Source organism: Typopeltis vanoorti, chromosome 19 (genome assembly GCF_054136105.1).
Source record: "Typopeltis vanoorti isolate ZY-2024b chromosome 19, IOZ_Tvanoo_1.0, whole genome shotgun sequence".
NCBI classification, from domain to species: Eukaryota; Metazoa; Arthropoda; class Arachnida; order Uropygi; family Thelyphonidae; genus Typopeltis; species Typopeltis vanoorti.
In genome coordinates, this window is record NC_143567.1 from 82,094,868 (window position 1) to 82,117,123 (window position 22,256).

The following is a 22,256-nucleotide window of genomic DNA, read 5'->3' on the forward strand; positions in this document are numbered from 1 at the left end:
TCTTGTATATGAATGAAGAAGGGTCCAAACTTTTAAATGAAGAGAAGTGTGTGTTAATACATGTAACTTACGGAAAAATATAATTAATTATAAATATGTCAAATTTATCCCGAACACCCTGTATATATATAAACAAAAATTACTTTTATTTTAATATAAAAAGAAATATTACATAACAAAAATAATTTGGACATATGCTTCTAACTATATAACAATTAGTATAAATGTAGATTTATTTTACATATTTATCCGTCTTGATTTAGCTGCCACAAAATTTTTAACAATATCTTTAATGTCTAATGAATACATAATATTATTTTCAATTGATATAATTGATAAATCCGTTAGACGCTCTCCAGACATTGTTGACCGCAAATAATTTTTTATTAGTTTCAGTTTTAAAAAACTTCTTTTCCCTGCTACGGATATTGGTAATGTTAAATAAATACGCATCACAATTGCAGTATTCGGAAATGTGTCTGTTAATTTATTTTCGTATATATAATTTAAAACATCCTGAGAAGCCGACCTCTTTTTTAATAAAACATTGCAAAGTTTTTAATTCCTCAAATAAAGTCATACTATCTATGTCGCGATTGTCGGAATCTTGATTGTCGCTCAGTTTTAAGTGCAAATCTTTACAATGTTTCATTAAATCTTCATTGCTCCAATCTTGTAATTTGCTAATGTCTCTTATAACTTTATAAGAGACATTAGCCTCTTATAAAGTCCTCGCTGTTGTTTTAAGAGTATGAATCTTCCCGTGATTGACGTTATTGTCGTGTCTAAAATCGCGAAGAAAACATTTATTTTAAAATTTTGTTCAGGATCATGCGTTGTCTCATCTGATGCTTCATAACCAAACATTTTTGTTCTTTTGCGAATGTCTGGAAAAATAGGATCAATATTAAGATAGTTTGCTACTTCTTTTGTAGTTCTAATAATATTTTCAAATTATTGGTCTATTCGGCGAGTATTTAATTCTTGTATAACATAATTAAGATTTTCTGTAATTTTTCCTATATCAAATGTCGGATTCTGCATTATTTTACTTGCAACATTTTCGAAACTTAAGATTTCGTACCAAACATGAACAGAGCAAATAAATTTAAACGAATAAATCTTTGAAATTAAGTTGTCTGCCTGAACTCTAGAATCGATATCTTTAGTTTCATCTTCCGTAATATCAAAAAGAGCCTGGTAAATTTGCTTGATATTATTTTTAAGTGGCTTTATTGCTTCTACTCTACTTTCCCACCTAGTAGTAGAAAGTGGTTTCAAATTTAAAACACGAATATGTTTTTTTAATATAGCCAAACGCTTCACAGATATTGAAAATTAATTATATAATTCCTGTATTATCCAAAAAAAATTTACAGTTTCACAGGATATCTTAGCTGCATCATTAACTACCAAATTTAATGAATCAGCAGCACACGGAATAAAAAAAGCCCTTCAATTTATTTCAAGGATTTTTTTCTGCAGTCCATTATGTTTGCCTTGCATATTTGAACCGTTATCATAGCTTAGCCGCGTAAATCCGAAATGTTAATATTCAATAATTTTAAATAATTTATAAATAATGAGCAATGTTCTACAGATTGAAAACCCAAAAAATGTTCATGAATTTCTGCTATATTTGTATCTTTATTTTGATTAACAAATCTAATAACAATAGATAATTGTTCTGTGTATCCGGAGTAGTGTCAAGAATTAATGAATAATATTTCGCCTTTTTAACCATTTCTAAAATTTTTTGTTTTATAGATTCAGAAATTATACTGATGATTTCATTTTGTATTTTATCACCTAAATAATGAGCAATGTTCCTTTTTTGTGATGTTTGGATGCGATGCAAGTGTTCTGCCATTATCGAATCAAATTTAGCGACAGTTTCTACTAACTTTAAAAAATTGCCGTTATCTTTTTCAAAAAGTTTTTGTGAAGAACCTCTAAAAACTATACACTGTCTTAATAAATATTGTATTATGTAGATTAACCGTTCTATAACAGATTGCCAATATTTTTTCTCAGTTTCGTATAATCTTTGTTGTGTGCAATCAATAATGCATTTGTTAATCAACGACATTTTAAGTTCGCTGTATTTTGAACAGTTTTTAACGTGCGCGGAACTTGTCTCGTGTATTTTTAGTATAATATATGACTCAAATGTTGCCAATCGTTACAACCGTATTCGTTAGTAAGTTGGAAATTTTGACTACCAAATATTTTGCAATAATAACAGAAAACCGAATTTCGCGATTCTGAATAAACTAAATAACTTCGTAAAAGTTTTTCTCCATTTGCTAAAGTTCGATAATAATATGAATCGGAAAACTTGCGGCCAGATTCATCTTTGGGAAATTCTTTATTAACTACTTGATGCGGGCAATGCTCAAAACTAAACAATCTCTAACTTTGGTAGTTATATGATTCGGCCAAATACTTGGATCATTAACATTAAAATTTAAAGTAAAATTTGAAGTTTCGTGTTTCGCTGAATTGGAATCCAATATTTCTTCTGCTGTAACTTCTGTAGACAGGCCAGTTTCATTTTCGCATGTAACATTTGTTTCTTCATAGTTATCTTGTGTCCTTTCTTTTTCTGTAGTAGAGCTACACGGAGTACTTGCTTCGTCAGAACTTTCTGTTCTTCATTTTTTTAAGTGGTCCTGAAGTTAAAAATTTATTCAGCGATCCAGCCAATTTATGTTCCAGTTGTACTCGTTGCAATTGTCTTTTCCTGTTTTGTGCACCAAATAACTTTGGTTTTTTTTTCCCGATATCTAGGAGTTAACACACTTGGTTAGACTTTCAAATAAGAAGAGCTTTAAAAGTTGTCCACCAAAATAAATAATAATTTCTGAAATTTTCCCTTAAACTTATTTGTTAACCCCTTAACCGACTATTATTTTTAAGGTCAATGGCCCAAGACTATTTTTTTTTATTACAGAATTTGATTTTTCAGATGTTTTGAATGATAAATATGCTTACATTTTAGGTATTTTTATTTTTTGAAAATTAACATGTAGAGATATTAGCCATTGATTGATTTCTCAGTGATATTATTTAATATTTTTTACATTCTGGTAATTGTTTAATAATTAAGAAATTTCTAGAATATTAAAATTATTTATTAAAGAAATTAGTAAAAGGACCCCAACACCAATGTCTTCCAACCAGAACAAGAACAAATATATAAATAAATCTCTTATTGAAAATTATTTATTTTCTAGACGTCTCTACCCAACATAAGATAAAAATCTTCTTTTTTTTTTTTTCAAAATAAGATAATTAACTAATTTTCAAACTTAGCAAATATATAATAGACATACTTACTTTACGTGAATAATAATCCAAATTCACAAAAAATTTACTAAACAACAATAAATATATTTTATAAAACAAAAGGCAACTGCCCAGTAATACTGTTACTGTAACGCACAAAATGAAATGATGCAAAAATACACGAAAAAAGTATCAAGAAAGGCCCAATTGCAGTATATGTGTAAACAAACTTAGATCATCTAAAGCAGCGGTCGCCAAAGTGGTCGATATGGACCCCCAGGAGTCGATATAACATTGTTAGGGGTCGATAGAAAAATATATGACATCATTGTATTAATTTGGATTACCTCCATCCTGAATGGCAACGCAATTAAGAGTGAATCGTGGGAACAGTGACATGAATAGGACCTATAAGATGGTGCAAGGTCATGAAAATAGTTACGGAGGCCAAAATGACGTATTTACCAATAAACGGATGTCGGTGGTTCCCGTCCGGCCGGCGCGTACATGGTTGAAGCTGGTTTTAGTCATGTTAATTCCATTTTAACAAAACAAAGAAATAAGCTAGATATAGAATTCCATGGCGATTTAAGGCCGAAACTTACTAATTTTGAACTCAACATTTCTAATCTTGTCAAGAGTCACGAAGCACACCCTTCACATTGACAAAGTTAGTAAATTGTATACTAAGTTAATAAAAGTCTTATTTTCTTTATTTAAATGAAGGGGATATTAAATCCCACATTATTTCAAAGCCGAATAAGAAACTCAAAGATCGGAATCAAAGAGTTTCATGACGAATCTGGGATTTAATATCGCCTTCATTTAAATAATGTTACATCGCCGAAGTGAAACCTATTGGCTCTTTTATTTAAGTCTTATTTTCATATATATATATATAAGGAAAATTGTATTATTGTTATTTTGTTATCTAAATTAAATTTTATATTTTATATATTATTTATTCCTCCTATCAAATATGTAATGTTACGAAGGACGTCAAAAACAAAAACGTATCCCTTTGACGTTAAGCCAATATAATAATACATACTATATTATACATACAATAAACACTGTAACTATAAAATAAACAATCTAAAAACTCACATGAGCGTCTTTTTTGCTTGTCCTATTATAATTACTTAATAGTAAAATAGAGGGAGGTCGATAAAAAGTCAAGAAAATCTTGAAGGGGTCGACGGTCAAAGAAGTTTGGTGATCCCTGATCTAAAGAGTTTTATAGCTCATAAGTAACCTATGTTTATTAATTTAATTCGAGCCGCGTCAGCCTGACGCGCCGATAGTCTACCGCATATATACGGGATTTTTAGCTATGGTCCCTCAGCTGATTAATATGATTATAATTTATAAACTATTATCTTTAAAATTTTATTTGTCTATCAAAAATCCAAAACTAAGTACACAATTAAAATCAAAGTCAAAAATTGTCCAAAGTCACTTAAACACAGAATACACAATACACTCAATATGTTTCACATTCAAAATTGAAATGACGCTGAAAAAAAAAAATGTAAGAAGTGCATATTTGGAAACGGAAATTGGAAACGGAATTTAAGAAAACGAACACATAATATACACCTATGTTTCAGACGAAATATTTTTGGATAGATCAATATTTCTGAAACTTCAGATGTCCGTATACCCCTTCTTTAATAATAATAATAATAAGTAAAAATATATTTCATTGTAAATGTCTGTTTTATTTGAATTTCGATGTACATTTAAACAAAAAAATATGATTTATTTTTAATAGAACAAAATTTATAAAGATATATTTTTACTTAATATAAATAATTTATCATCAATGAGATGAGTGAAATTGCTTATTTCTATATCTGTTTTTTGCTCTCTTTTGTGCGTTTTATAAATCCAGTCTTTAACCAATGATCCATACTTAACAATTTGAAAGCTAAAAAAATTACCGTATTTACTCGACTATAACTCGCACTTTTTTCCCAAAATTAAAGCTAAAAAATGGTGCGAGATATATGCTGGAATTTTCGGAAACTAGAGTTTTCAGAAAAAACAAACAAACTGAAAATGGGTATGACTTACCAAGAAGCTTCTATTCTCCATCACTTCTGTCCTCGAGAGCGGTTTCCTTATGCAATCAAAGTTATCTAACCAAATACAGTCATCATCTTTCCCATTATATCAAGCAAATATTACCAGTAATTTAAGACTTGAGATATGTAATGAATAATCCTTGACAAATTACTAATGAGAAGTGAAAGATGTGCGCGATTGTAGGCCAGTAGAAAAAAAACAACTATTAAGAAGTGCATATGATTGGTGCGGTTTTAACAAAAGATCGCGCGATCCAAACAAAACATGCTGACAATTGAATTGAAATGCTAATTCTCTTAAACCGATTTCTATAATATCCGAAATGCATTCACTATATATTTCTTAGTGTGGGGCGGTAGTGTCAAGCAAAACCATATGTCGCACCTGCAAAATGTGGTTTGCTTGAGTGTATATAGCAGTTTCTGTTGGAGGCAAGATGTGAGTCATTAGTTAGTGTTTATATTCCCAGTTGTCTGTAATTGCACTATTTGTTGAGAAATATATTACACAGTCTGCAAACCTTATTCAGCGACATGATAAAACTAATTGGGTTTTGTGTTTCTGCAGTATAGTTGCAGATGTGGAGGACACATTATTTATTGCTTACTGCAGGGAGCGAGTTATCGCTCCAATAAGAAATTCGGGGCGATAGTGACTCGCAATTTGAATAGGAGAATTCATGCATAATATAATTTAATATATATATATATATATATATATATATATATATATATATATATATATATATATATATATATATATATATATATATATATATATATATATATATATATATATATATATATATATATATATATATATATATATAGAGAGAGAGAGAGAGAGAGAGAGAGAGACTATAAAAGTTTATGAAATTCACATCGTATGGTACTTTATGGGTTGTTTCCTTAAGTATCTAATAAGTGAGTTCTAAAATGTTTAGTTTTAGTATGTAGGATTATCATTTTTTTTATTAATAAAATATAATAAGCACATATTTAACTGTCAATGGGAAATAGCGCCTTTTTTATTTGGTAAACTAAACACTGTATATTTGTAAAATATCTTCTTGCCGTAATTCGGCTGAACGAGCACCCTTATTAAGCAGCACCGTAAGGCAGGCTGCCTCTATGCTACACCCTGTCGATGGTACTGGGCAAAGCACAGCGTAAGAATGAATTCATGGTCTGTGTTAAACTAACAATTTCCGCTAAAAATATAATAAACAATCAAGAATATTTATACAACTTTCGCTGATTCGATGCTTACTCTGTGAAATAAAATCTGTGGTAATATTGATAACGTTTCACTTCAAACAAATTATAATAAAACTGGTGATGTATTGTTAAAAATGTTAGATTATTAAGAATTCATAATAATTTGACTGATTTAAAATTTCATTTTTATTACATTACTATAATTTGTAATTGTGTAATTTATATAGTACGATATAATTCAAGAATAAGAAAATTTATATATATATATTTTTTTATTATTTCCTGTGGTGAAATGGCACCCTTATCTTCAAGCACTCTTGTGCGGCGCACAATCTGCACAACTGCACGGCGCGGCCGTGGTTGTGGTTAAGTTGTTGGAGAAGCTTGTGAGAACTAGGATCCAGAGTTGGGTTGACAACAATGGTATTATCTTTGATGAACAGCATGGATTTGCTAAAGGGAGGTCATGTTTTAGTAATCTACTTACTTATTATAATAAAGTGACTGCTTCCTTGGACAGAGGAGAAGGATATACAGTAATATACTTGGATTTTGCAAAGGCTTTTGATAGAGTACCTCATGATAAGTTGACAGTCAAACTAGAGCAGATGGGGTTGGATATTAGATTAGTGCATTGGATTGGAGACTGGCTATCTGATAGGTATCAACAAGTTGTGTATAGGGGAGGGGCGATATCCAGGAAAAGAAAAGTCACTAGTGGAGTGCCTCAGAGGTCTGTTTTAGGATCATTACTGTTTAACTTGTATATTAATGATTTTGGCGAACATTTGGATGGAGATATTCAGTTGCTTGCAGATGATGCAAAGTTGGGACGAACCATAAAGAGTAGTAAAGATGTTGTGGCCTTGCAAGAAGACTTGAATAAATTGAGTGATTGGGCACGGAAATGGGAATGTGAGTTCAATGTTGCAACATGTAAGGTTTTAAAATTTGGAAAACAAAGATAGGATGCAGAATTTATGCTCGGTGAGAATATATTGTTGGAGGTAGAGGAAATAAGAGATCTGGGGGTAACAGTGGATAAGGATCTAAAATTTAGGGGACACATTGCCAAAATTGTGAAGACAACACAAAGGCTTCTGGGAATGATGCGGAGGACACTGACGTGTAGAAGTAGGGAGATTCTTGTTCTGTTGTATAAGGCTTTGATTAGGCCACACATGGACTATTGTGCCCAGATTTGGTCACCAGATTTTCAGAAGGATGAAGAGATGTTGGAAAGGGTCCAAAGGTGACTGACTAAGGTAGTTTCTGACCTCTGGAATATTGAGTATGAGGAAAGATCGAGAAGATGCAATTTGCAGAGTCTGGTGGAAAAGAGGAAGAGAGGAGATATGATAGAGACCTACAAGTTGGTAAGGGGGTTGTTATAAGATCAATGGTGGAGAAGTTCTACAGAGAATAGTGGGAGATCAGGAGAGAACCAGAGGTCATCCCTGGAAACTGTATAAAGAGGGTGTGAGTAGGGGAGTGAGAGGCAAGTTTTTTTCATGCAGAGTTGTGAATGATTGGAATGCCTTGCCTGAGAGTGTGGTGTCTGCAGGAAGTTTGAGTGTGTTTAAGACACGTTATGATGATGTGTGTGTGATAAAAGGACCTCCCAGATGAGTCTTTGACTCCATGAGGTCTTGGGGTAATAATAATAATAATATGACCGGGTTCCTCAGGATAAGCTTTGGCAAGTAGTACAGGAGTATGGAGTGGATGGCCAACTAGTAGCTGCCATCAAGTCCCTGTATGAATGCCTGGAGTTTTGTGTCAGGGTAAACAGCACAAAGTCTGAACCTTTCACAGTCTCCGTTGGCCTCCGCCAAGGGTGTGTTCTGTCACCCCTCCTTTTCATAATATTTATGGACTGGATTGATAGGTACAGCCGAGGCAGTGAGTGTGTCAGAATTGGACGATGTAGCATTGGACATCTGCTTTTTGCAGATGACCCTGTTCTGCTTAGCTCTTAGACAGATGATCTCCAGTGGACCCTGGATAGGTTTGTAGCTGTTTGTGCAGAAGCCGGAATGAAGATCAGTTGGCCAAAACTGAAACATTTGTGGTCTCAAGACAACCATCCCAGTGCACTCTACATGTGAGTGGAGTCCCACTGAGGCAGGTGGAGAAGTTTAAACATCTTGGGTCCATATGTACGAGTGATGGAAAGTGGGGCGAAGAGATAGATACTCGGATTGGCTCATCAAGCGCAATATTGCGGGAGCTTGGCTGTTCGGTAGTATTGAAGTGGGAATTAAGTCAGAAGCCAAAGCTGGCTGTCTTCAATACAGTCTATGTCCCCATCCTCACCTATGATCATGAGAGTTGGGTAATGACTAAAAGAATGCAGACACGAATCCAAGCGTCTGAAATGAGGTTCCTTCGAGGGGTTGCAGGGATGACAAGACTCGACAGCGTCAGAAGCTCTGCAAGTCGGGAAACCCTCAATGCTCAACCATTGCTTCTCTGTGTTGAGAGATTACAGTTGTAAAAGTTCGATGCAGCATGAATTTTCGTCCGGTTAATGCATCGACCTTTTACAGGAAGGTCAAACCCAGAAAACTTGTAAACATGTATCTTATATTATTATTTAGTATTGTAACAGAATATGTACAGCACAACGGGGATTAGCTTACTCTTTACAAAAACAAAGCATGTAGAATTGATAACACCAAGGGCAAGGCCATGCAGTCGGAAAGCCGTTTGATTCTTGTGTACATGTTCAGTCGCAGGTGGCCTTCAAGCTCAGTGCAGAAAGGGACGACAGGAATCAAACGTGACTTCCGCGGGCCGACAAAAACGGATTAGGAACATGAAAGAAGAAGTCGGCGAAAGTTCCAGAACACGCTATCACGTGATATTGCAAGGGTGTTCCAAAACTGAACCCAAGGTTTGGAAACTGAGAAGGATATAAGGCAAGTTTTGGGGAATGATCAGGGATCGACAACTAGCATGGACATCTAAAGAAAGGAACAAGGGGAGGTTCTGCCCAGATGCGGAGAAGTCCGGGGAAGGAGATCGGAGGTCGATCAACCATAAGCCGTCCGAGTCAAGGAGCGTGGATGTCTCCAGAGGCGAATACGTAAGGAAAAAAGAAACTGTCCAGACGCTATTCCGTTCAGCCGAGCCTGTGAATGCCCGACAATCGTAACCCTTCAACCGAGTGTTCAACGTCGGAGAATCGTTCCTCGTATCCCGCTTGACGACCTGACGAAGCTGCCGGTTCTCCGAGGATCCAGAAGTAGAAAATCCAAAACCCGGAATGGAAAAGGGAACATAGGACACCGTGACAAAAACAGAAGAAAAAGGTGCATCAAAGAGGAGGACTGTTCACGTGAGTCTGATATTGTATCATAAGATTATGTGGTGTAAAAAAGATGTTTTAACGGACTGATAAGATTCATAAGATAGGGTAGTCATAGCCAGAAAATAATTGATACGTCCCTTAAGATTGAAATTGATAATGCATGTGTATATGAGTATAGCTAATTCCTGAGAAGCTAATTGAGTTTTATGAGGTAATCTGACACTTGTATCATATCTAAGCTTTGTCCTATTGTTGATATAATTGATTGTTATATAAGTCTCGATAAAGATATAGATGCACTTAAACTAGGTATTGAAAATTAAGTTGAGGAAAGTAATATAAACTAACTAAGAAATGTTGGGAAGATGCCTTGTGTTTTATTGATAACGATTGATTGCTATATATATGTCATTGGTATATTGATGCAAATAGAAGTAGATATTGAGAATTAAGTTGAGGAAAGTAATATAAACTATTCGAATAACTAAAGAAAATTGTTGTAAGAGATATATAGGTAGTTGCATGAATTTTGAACTGAGATTAATATAGCATAGTTGCCCTGCTCTTCTCTTTGCATATTTCTTTAGTTAGTGATCATTAAATATGCTTGTTGAATTTTCTTAAAGAGTGTCGCCTGATCTTTGGTGGCAGAGGATTGTGACCATTGGAAGTTCCTCTTGCAGCTGCTGACCCCACAACCCAATTAGGAAAGGTGGGCATTGAAGATGAATGAATGAGATATCTCCTCTTTCTATTGTTACTATTATTATTATTATGTGACACATCCAAGGGGGGGCATTCTACTCCATTCCACTACACACATCTGACTGTTCCCCCTACTACTACTACTACTACTTAATTCTCCCACTAGTTGACTCTTCCATCTCAGTATAGTATCATTGACTGATGATCAGAGATTGCCCAATTTGTCAACAATGTGCTGACCAGCCAGGTCTCCAATGTGGCATCCCATCAGAATGTCTCTTTTAAACTCCAGTTCCCTTCTTGCAGCCATTTCACCTGGACACAGTTACACTGACTTGAGATCATCATCATATCCCTTCAATTTTAACTGGCTACAAACATGTGACTCGTTACATGACACAATGCACTTAGCCCTTGATAGTGTCTAGTAACTTTTTCCAAGCAGTGTATGTAAAAAGCTTAGTTTTCTTCCAAAAAAAAAGAAAAGAAAAAACTATAGGTTTAGTCTAGACAGCATGTTCTGCTAGAGCAGACTGTTTTGGTTCGTGGTACTGGATGTAAGATTTATGTTCTTCACAATGGATGGTTGCAGATCTGCCAGATTGTCCAAAGTAAGACAAACAGACAGACCACAGGGATCTGGTATACATCTTGACGATTGAGAAAGAAAGCTGAAGTTGAAGAAACGATAGCACCAATCTTCCTGACAAGACGAAAGAATACAACAGTATTAAGAAGTTAACAGAACTTAAGCTATATGTTCAGAAATCAGAATCAGAGTAATATTTTCAGATCTAGAGACTGGTTGTGTAAAGCTGTTAATAGCTTTCTTAATAAAAAAAATTATTAAAACCATTTTTTATAAAAGCAGATTTCATATAATTTAATTACTGCTGCTTTTATTAAGAATGGTTTTAATGAATGGCTGTCTTAAAATTTTTCTCTATTGTACATTCGCTACCATTGTTGTGGCAAATATGGAATGGTAGACCATGCTTTGGACAATCCCCTTCATGCAGGATTAGATGGAAGAAAACCAATGTGCTATAATTAATTCAAAGAGACCATTTTTTTTTTTTTTTTGAGCCAGCAATCGCTACAAAGAATTCTCCAAATTTTACAGAAGTATAGCAGGGTTTTTTCTCCCGAAAACTCAGGTTTATCAGCCCACATACAGACAAATCGGCCCTTCAGAACACACGCAATTTACAGACATAGAACACCAGTTGTGGTGGTGGAAATGGGCGGTAGATGGCGTTGATGGAGACGATTCGTAGTAGAGGTTCGGTGTAGTGGTTGAGACAGTTGTAGGTGTCCTCCCACGATGAGTCCTCGGACTCCTTGGAGGTGTCAGGAATAATAATAATAATAATAATAATAATAATAATAATAATAATAATAGCTGCATTAAATCTGTCGAAAATATGGGAGTCAATCAACTTACGACCAACTTTAACGCAACTGTAATAACTTCTTTTATACTAATATAGAGGGCATCAAATTAGGACTTGACATATTTTTTATCCCTTACAATTTGAACTGTTTCACTTACTCATTGTCGCATGTAAATTATAATAGGCAGTTGTGTTCTGAAGATGAGTTTGAAATCCAGCAAAACATAAGCTAGTCAATAAACATTTTTTCTTATAATTTAGTGTTTTTGAATTGTAACCGTTGAAATAAGTCATGAATCTATAAATCGTCAATATTAATAACTAGCAAGCAATGACGTTAAAGGATGAAGATCAGCTGCCAAACGACTTCCAAAACATTAATGTTAAAAGAGTTTCATCTACTCCCTAATGAAAAGGAGTTAGAATATTTTATTATTATTATTACGTGATACCTCTAGGGAGTCCAAGGACTCATCGTGGGAGGGCACACTACTCTACTTCGCTAAATACATCTCATCCTCTCCACCACTACTCAATTCTCCAACCATGACACTATTACCATCAATGCCATCTATCGCCCATCATCACCAACAACAGTATTTTTTGTGTGTAAATTACGTGAAAAAATACTGTTGTATTTTTTCACGCAATGAAACAACAGTGAAAAAACGAATTTATAATTTCAAAATTATTTTTATTTTTTAACATAAAAGAGAAACAAAAATATACTTACAAAACAAAAAAACTTTATTAGAAATTAAAGTAGACATCTTTCACTACTTTTCTACATAATTTCCGCCATTGTTTAGGCACTTATCATAACGGGGCATCAAGAGTTGTATACCGTCGTCGTAGAAGGTCGCCGCCTGTGACGCAAACCACGTATTGACTGCTTCTTTGACCTCGTCATCGTCTTGAAACCGCCGGCCACCAAGCAAAGATTTCAGATGTTTGAACAGGTGAAAGTTGCTTGGTGCGAGGTCAGGACTATACAGGGGATGATGGAATTGTTCCCAGCCGAAGGTGGTGACAAGTTGTGTTACACCGGTCGTGTGTGGGCGGGCGTTATCATGAATCAAAACAACGCCCCTGGTAAGCATGCCACGTCGTTTATTCTGGATCGCACGACATAGTTTCTTTTCGCAATTTTCTAATTTCACATGCGGCGGGCGATTCGATTTTCTCAGGCATTATAAACATACATCAAGAAGCGTACTCACTGCGAGAATGTCTGAAAATGGCACCAACGCCTTGCTAACGAATCAACAAACTCAGCAAGCATGCGCACCATTGCGATCGCAGCGCTGCAGTGAAAATATTTAAAAACGTAATAATCTTGACTTTCTGGACGTCCCTCGTACATTTATCTCAGCGATGCTCCAACACTATTATCCCACCCCTGTAGTGGTTCTCAGTAAATTCTGCAAAATACCCCTCTACAGCTGCAGTTACCTATTGATTAAAAGAAAAACGCTGACCAGCGAAGAAGAGTTTTAGTTTTTGGAAGAGACAGAAGTCAGAGGGAGCCAAATATGGCGAATTGGGTGGATGTTCCAACAATTCATAGTGCAGATCCCTTAGTTTTCCCACTGCCAAAACACCTATGTGTGCAGGTGCATTGTCCTGATGAAAGATGATTTTTTCTTCTGTAAACCGAGTCTTTTCTCACGAAATTTTTCGTCTAACCTGGTTAAAAGATCGGAATTAAAATTCTGTTTAATTAATAAACAGAATGCCTTTAGCATCCCAAAACACCGATGCCACAACCTTTCCTGCTGATGGAACCGACTTCGTCTTCTTTGGCGCCTAACAACCAGCTTCTGTCCACTGTTTTGATTGCGGTTTATATTCTGGTGTGTAATGGTGAATCCAAGTCTCATCCATAGTAATAAATCAACGCACAAAATCAGTTTTATTTTTATTAAAACGCTCCAAGCACTGTTCAGAGAATTTTTTTTTTTTTTTTTTTTTTTTTTTTGCGGCACCCAACTTGCGCAAAGCTTTTTCATTTGCAATTATTCATGCAAAATATATCCTACATGTTCTTTTGAAATGCCTATAGTCTCAGCAATTCCACGCACTTTGACTCGTCGGTCATCCAATACCATATCGTGCACTTGATCAATGATTTCTGGCAGGGCCGTGGCCAGAATAGATCGCGCCATAAGGCCAACAGTTAAATATCGATCCTGATGGATTATAAGACAAAAAATAAGAAAATCTCCAAGTGCAATTTTGTTTTTATTATGAGAGAAACATTAATGCAAAACGATTACATAATAATATTGATTAAATGCTTGCTCTGCGGGGATATCGCACAATAATACTGTTTATGAGCTCTTCTAAATTTAAATGATAAGCTATGTCCGCCTCTATCGATATAGTTGCTAGACCAACCAATCTTTCTTGGGTCGTTGCTGTTCAAAAATAGCTTTTAATCAGTTTAAGCTTGGAAAAACTGCTTTCTGCACTTGCTATGCTAACAATTCCTGTTAGCGTAGCGACGGCGCCTACCGCAATATGGCTGAACGAGCGCCCTTATTAAGCCGCGCCGTGAGGCAGGCTGTCTCTATGCTACACCCTGTCGAGGGTACTGATTTCTGGTGTTGTTACACCTTTTGAACGTCCTTCACGTGTGTCATCTTCAAAGCTGGTACGGCCACGTTTAAACTCGGCAGCCCATTTCTTAATTGCCGAAAACGAAGGAAAAGAGTGCCCATAAACTTTTATGAACTTCGAATGAATTTTTTTGGCGTTAAACCTGCTTTTACAAAGAATTTTATAACCGCACGATACTCAATTTTATCCAGTTCAAGGGATGCAGACAACACTTTTGCTTCAGACAGCTGTATAAAACAAACTGCTTTATAAAATGACTGGCAATTTCAATGGATCCTTATCACAATTGCACCAAATTAGAAAAAAAAATCTTGCCGATAGTGTTGCCATCTATAGTCGAGGCCGAGAACTTTTCACACCACCCTCGTAGGTGGTAATCTTAATTTTATTTTAACGAGGAAGTGGTCACTACTTATTTCATATCCTCTGTGAACTCTAACATCTAAAGAAAATTTTGATGTCTTTTCATTTAAGATAAAGTAATCTAATATTGATTTCCATCCTCTTGCTCTCCAAGTATATTTATGTATGTCTTTATGTTTATAGAAAGAATTCATTATTTTAAGGTTACTTCATTACAAACTACAAAGTCGATCAATTTTTTACCATTTTTGTTTAGAGTATTTCTCCATATTTGACTTTGAAAAAGCATTTGACAAAGTTAAAAGAAACATATTATTTAACATATTAAAAGAAAGACAAATACCAAATAATATCCTAAAAGCTGTCACAAGTATATATGAAAATAATCAAATACAAATAAGATTAAATCATGAGCTATCATATACAAGAGAGATAAACCAAGGGGTCCGACAGGGATGTCCCCTCTCAGCAACTCTTTTTAATATCTACTTAAATGAAATAATAATAAAATGGAATAAAAATTTACATCAAGGAATTAAACTTTCACCTACAGTTAACTTAAACACCCTCCTCTTTGCAGACGACCAAATAATAATTACAAATTCTGAAGATAACTTACAGAAAGCTATTTTAAATCTAAATGAGATATCCAAAGATTATGGTATGATAATATCAACGGAAAAATCAAAAACTATGGCCTTTAAAGGACAAGATCCAGCAAGAACTAAAATAGCATTAGATAACAAGATCTTAGAACAGGCGAATTCATTTAACTACCTAGGATGTATGATCACTTATGAAAATGAAAAAGATATAAACATAAAAATTGCAAAATATTTAAAAATAACAGGAGTAATTAACTCTATATTTAAACCAAACCTAGTTCAAAAACAAACCAGGCTAAAAGTATACAATACAGTAGCCCTACCGGTCTTAATGTATGGAAGCGAAATCTGGACAATAAAACAAAAAGACAAACAAAGATTAACAACAGCAGAAATGAAGTTTATGAGAAAAACTGCAAAGTATACCCTATTTGATCACAAAAGAAACGAAGATATTATGAAAGAATTAAACCAAGAACCAGTAATTGAAAAAATTAAAAAATATAAACATAGATGGATGGAACACGTTCAAAGAATGAAAACAGAAAGATTACCAAAACAAGCCTTAAAGTACAAGCCATTAAGAAAAAGGACGTCCTCTTAAACGATTGAACGATGACTTCTAAGGCCGGAACAGGCCATACTAGGCCTAAATCCTTGATACGTATGATGATGATGATGATGATTTCTCCATATAATCCTATATTTTTATTAATTTTCGAGTTTCCAATTCTTGCATTTAAATCTCCTGCTAATATTATATAATAATTTTTATTTATTTTATTATATATATTTTGTAATTGATTATAAAGGGTGAAAGAAATGATAGTTGGCGCAGGTACGAATGATTTGAAAGGAGATATAATGGAAATGATAGAGGACCTGAATGAATTGTTTGAGGCAGCAAAAGAAAAGAGTGAGAGAGTTAGGATGACTAGTCTTTTTCCGCGGTACCACAGTGAAGTGTTTAGAAGGAGGGCCATAATTGCAAATGACTTTATGCGTGGGTTATACATGACGAGTGGTGTGGAATTTGTGGACGTGTGGACCGAGTTCGATGGGCGAAAGGATCTATATAAGATGGATATTTTGCATTTGAATGGATTCGGTGTAAGGAGACTTGAAAAAGTGTTGTTGAATGAAGGGTATGTGCAGAATCAGGGAAACTAGATTTATTAATGGGAGGGGGGGGGTAGATATGCAGACCTTAGGGAGGCAATTGAGTGTATGAATGAGTATATTCCCGAGCGAATAAGGACAACAAATCAGAATGGGATAGTTAGTATAAGGCATCAAGGTAGGGATGGGGCTAACGGGGGTCTGCAATTCATGTACACTAATGCTAGGAGTATTAGGAACAAGAAGGAAGAGTTTCTGGCCATGGTTGGCACTTCCAAACCACAGGTTATTGCCATTAGTGAAACATGACTGACTGTAGATGATATAGCTAGTGGGATTGATGTGATGGGTATAGAGTGTTCAGGAATGACAGGGAGAATAAAATGGGGGGAGGAGTATTGTTGATGATAGCTGATGAGCTGCAGCCAAGGAGAATAGAAGTTGAATTGAGGATAGAGAAAAGAGCACATTTGAGGCCATTTGGTGTGAGATTGTTGCTAACAGAACAAAATATACAATTGGGCGCTGCTATAGATCAGGTGATGGAAAAGATGGTGGAGATAGTATGCACAAGCAAATAGAAGAAATGAGTGGAAGGAGGGTAATTATTATGGGAGATTTCAACTATGGTAGCATTGACTGGAGTGAGGAGAGGACACACGGGAGGAATTGGATTTTATGCAGTTATTAAGGGATGACTATCTGCGACAGTATGTAATGGAAAATACTAGGGGTCAGAGAGTGCTTGACCTAGTAATTGCAGAAATGAATTGGCTTAATTTCTGCAATATAATTGGCTAACTAATATGACCACATTGCCACCAACTGGTGAGAGTGATCATAGGGTCTTGACTTGGGAGGTGGCTAAAGGTGTGGAACTTACAATTAAAACAGAGTACATGTGGAATTATCGGGCTGGTAAGTATGACAAGTTTAGGAGTTTGATTGGTTCAGTGCCATGGCATGTACAACTGCAAGGGCTAGAAGTTGATAGTGCATGGGAGGCGGTTAAGAAGTGTTTGCATGAAGCAATGGCTGACTGTATACCTAGAGTCCGAATAATAAATCAAGTAGGCGTTAATGGATGAATGACACCATTAAGCTTGAGCTGCAAAAAAAGAAACAACTATGGAGGGAATTTAAGGAGAAAGGTGACCGGCAAGCACATGAACGGTATAAAGTGCAGGCCAGAAAGGTAACGAGTGTGGTAAGAAAAGCAAAAAAGGATTACGAAAGAACATTGGCCGTGCAGGCTAAAGAGAATCCTAAACAGTTTTTTCGATATGTTGCAAGTAAAAGAAAAAATGTGTATGGCAGAATGATTTTAAAGAATGCCGATGGTAGGGAGGTAACCGAATCAGTTGATATAGTTGAGTTACTTGAGCGAGCACATTGTAAGAATATATCATCCAGGTGGTGACATTGCAGAAATAAATGAACCAATAGATTATACGGGAATCGTGGTGAACGAAGTGGAGGTGAGTAGTCTATTGCAAAACCTCAATGTCACTACATCTGTGGGATTGGATGGTATACCAGCTCGTGTCGTGCGTGAAGCAGCTAAAGAATTGTCAGTACCCTTGACCATTTTGTTTAATTTGAGTCTCGGGTCTGGGTTAGTACCGAGGGGGTGGAAAGAGGGGAAAATAGTTCCACTGCATAAAGGTGGTTCCAAGACTGCTGTTGTAAATTACCGACCGATTAGCATATCAGAAATCATTGTCAAGGTCTTAGAGAAATTAGTCAAGAAAAGAATATAGGATTGGATAGATGAAAATGGGATATTGTATGGGGGACAACATGGATTTGTGAAGGGTAGATCATGCCTCAGTAACTTGCTCACGTTCTATAACACAATGACGGCTGAACTGGATAGGAGTAATGGATTTACAGTGATACTACTGGACCTTGCCAAGGCCTTTGACAGGATACCACATGGAACCCTAATCAGTAAACTGGAGCAGATGGGGATAGATATAGGGTTGGTGAGATGGATAGGAGGGTGTTTGATGGAGAGGTATCAGAGAGTGGTTTATTCAGGGGTAGAGTCCAAAAGATGACCTGTGACTAGTGGTGTGCCACAGGGTTCTGTTCCTGGACCACTACTATTTAATTTGTTCATTAAAGATATAGGAAAGGATCTGAGAGGAACTGTTAATTTGTTTACTGATGATGCAAAGTTGGGTAGAGCAATAGGGAATGCACATGTCAAAATTTTGCAGGATGATTTGGATAGATTGGAGGACTGGGCTAAGGAGAATGGATGTCAATTTAATGTGGCAAAGTGTAAGGTTATGCATTTTGGAGTGAAAAGATTAGCAGCAGTATATCACATTGGTGGAACCGTACTCCAGGAGATTGATGAGGCCAGGGATTTGGGGGTGTTGGTGGATAGGGAATTGAAGTTTAGGGGGCACATTGCAAAAGTGGCTAAATCAGCTCATCAAATCACTTTGCTTCTGAAAAATACTTTAATAAGCAGAGACAAACAAGTTATTGTTTCTCTGTATCGAGCCTAGATAAGGTCCCATCTAGACTACTGTGTCCAGATATGGGCGCCAGGGTTTCTTCTTGAAGGGGAGGAGGTACAGAGGATCCAGAGACGAGTGACCAAGATAATAGCAGGTCTGTGAAATGAACCTTATAAGAACAGGTTGAAGATTTGTGGGTTGCAAAAATTGGTCGATATTCGGAAAAGGGGGTGATATGATTGACACATTCAAATTACTGAAGGGTTTCTATAAGATTAATCCAGAAGATATTTTTGATAACAGGACTGGTGGTGGGAGGACTAGGGGCCATGCATTGAAGCTGGGCAAGAATGTGGTTAGCAGAGGTGTTAGAGCTAGGTTTTTACTTGGAGTGGTGAAAAGAGTGCTATGACCGTGCATGAGTTCAAGGCGAGGTATGATACTGTGTGAATGTCGAATAGTTGTTCTTGACATGATGTTAGGGCCTACCTCGATGAGTCTGTCGACTCCTTGGAGTTGCCCGTAATAATAATAATAATAATAATAAAATTCAATATTTTTATTATTTGTTGTTGTTGTTGTTGTTGTTTTGTCACCACCCAGATCGGTTGAAACCGGTCTGGATAGTGACCTCTCATAATGTAGAACAGTAATAGAGCTCCTAGGAACTAAGTTCACATTATGGGTAAATACCAAGAATAGTGATCGGAACTTGCGCCACCCTTACTATGAGTTGCCTCAGTTTGTACTACCAAATGGGTCAGGTGCTGCATTATCCAGGTATTTGCTTACGCTTGGAATCGCCGAACTTGATATAGTTTATATATTCGGCATGAAACTCTGAGTTTCTTATTCGGCTAAGAAACAATATGGGATGTAATATCCCTTAACTTAAATAAGTTCATGTCGCCGAATTGAAGCCTTTGGCGCTTCATATAATTAGTAATCAATATTATTCTTTTTTCTTCCTTCTTCTGGGGCATATAAACCAATTATTGTTAAATAACCTCTATCTATTTTTATTCTAGCTTCTATTATTGGTTTATTCCATAATTTATAATATTTTAACTGTTTTGAAAGGAAATTATGAATCCAAATCATAACACCTGCTTGTGCTCTTTGGTCTGTCAACTGCATTGTATATTACATAAAATTTTTCAGTTTTCATGGTTCCTTTTAATTTGTTTTTTGTTTCAGTGATTACTGAAACAAAAATCAAACTATTTAAAAATTTTTCATTTAATATTTGAACTAATTCTATTTGTTATGTGCTATTCCTCTTACGTTCCGGTCTGCTATATGTATTATATTTTGTCGTTTTACCTTTTCCATCCCAGGGTCGTTTTCCATAGATTAATTTCGATTACCGTTCTCTGTTGGTTTAAAAGTAGATTAATTTTCTCCATGTCAGGTGACTAGCCTGGCGATGGATAGTCTAGTGATAAGGCTGCTACCTTAAGACTTCTGGGCTTTCATTTCCTCTCAAAAACCAGGACAAAAATGGAGCTGATGGTTTTGCAAATGTATGATGCGAGATGGAGGCGGAAGACCAAAGTATTTTGTAGAGTGATAAGCCTGGGTTAGGTTGGATTATTCTGAATATTACAGCCCAAGCCACAAACCCGAACCCAACGTATCGTCTGTTACCATCTTTCTGGCAGGAATGTTTAAGCAAACTGATATTATGGCAGTTTTCAATTGTGGTAAAGCAGAGTAAGCATAATAATAAGAATAATTTGTTATTGTTCTTATATGGTAGTGTCGTGACGTTCTATTTTCATGTTATGTTCTAAATCCGCCATCTTGCTAAAAGTCACTTTCATAAAATAAAGGAAAACTAATTGCAAATTAATCACTGATCTAAGGGTAGAGAAATTTCTATTATACTGCGCCACTCTATCCGTAGATAAGTCTATATGAATTAGTAAGATTAATTCAAAATTAGTTAGCAGTCTTCTCACTCATTCAGGTCGATGGTATTTATTTTCTTTCCTTCTGGGATTCCCGCTAGATCCGAATTTTTGTGAACGGTGCAGTAAAAAGAAATTCAGGCAAACACAATATTTAAATTAACAAACAAAACATTTAATATATGGTTATATAACAAAATACATGTATTCCACTTTTAAATATGATAACTCAGTCAAGCTAGTACATCAGGTCAAGTCATTCACAATAAATCAATCTTCCAAACTTTCACATACAATTTCACAGTTTCAGAATCACAAAGTTCCTATACTCAACTTATTACAATAGAAATTCGTATTTAAACAGTTTCCTTGTGTCTCTCAGCTACACTCTACGACTAACTCATAACAGGCACTAACCACGGTAGATATCATTTCAATGTCTATAGTTTCAACTCTCAGCCTCGATGGTAAGCTACAGTTAATGTTACAATCAGCGCAACGGAACTAATACTTAAATCTTCATACACTGAAATAAACTAATGTGACTGTCCTTACCAGAAATAATCTTCAGTACTTCCAATATTTTGTGAGCACACTTTCAATTTGTATTTATCATACTTGCGAAACACATTTATAAAAATTCTCCAAGGTTATAACTAAGCCTTATTAATCGCGCTTCAAAACTCCAGATAAAAACTATAAGGTACATTAATTATTCTTATTTTTCATTCATCAACTAGTTTAACTCCGTACAATTCCTTTTTTCGTAGTATAGAAATAAGTCGTAATTGTAGACTGACTGGATTTATTCAGAATTCTTCTTTGAATGTCCAGTTCTCTAATTATCCGATTACGGCAATAATTTCCTTTATTACTACGGCTGACTTTGCTTTCAGCCAACTATAAGATTCACTTATGAAAAAAATATCTACTCAATTCTTCCCTAAGAACCTTTTAATTACATCTACTTCTTTAGTTTACTTCCTTGCTACCTTATAGTTCCAAAGTTCCGTTCCGACTCCTTACTTACTACTACGTATCTATTTTCTCTCTTCTCCGCAAACGCTCCCTTCACACGCGCCCGTTTATTTTCACGCGTCTCCATGACAACCGATAGACGTAAACATTCTCGCGAATGTTACATTACGCTATACAACTACATTG

General features: G+C 35.5%; 2 protein-coding genes across 2 annotated transcripts in view; one reads left to right on the forward strand and one right to left on the reverse strand.

Moving 5' to 3' along the window:
- Window positions 1-22,256, forward strand: part of LOC150096294 (uncharacterized) — a 232,568-nt gene that overhangs the window by 195,053 nt on the left and 15,259 nt on the right. The gene's annotated exons all lie outside the window — the stretch shown is intronic.
- LOC150096296 (uncharacterized) overlaps window positions 1-22,256 on the reverse strand; it is a 53,678-nt gene that overhangs the window by 17,409 nt on the left and 14,013 nt on the right. The gene's annotated exons all lie outside the window — the stretch shown is intronic.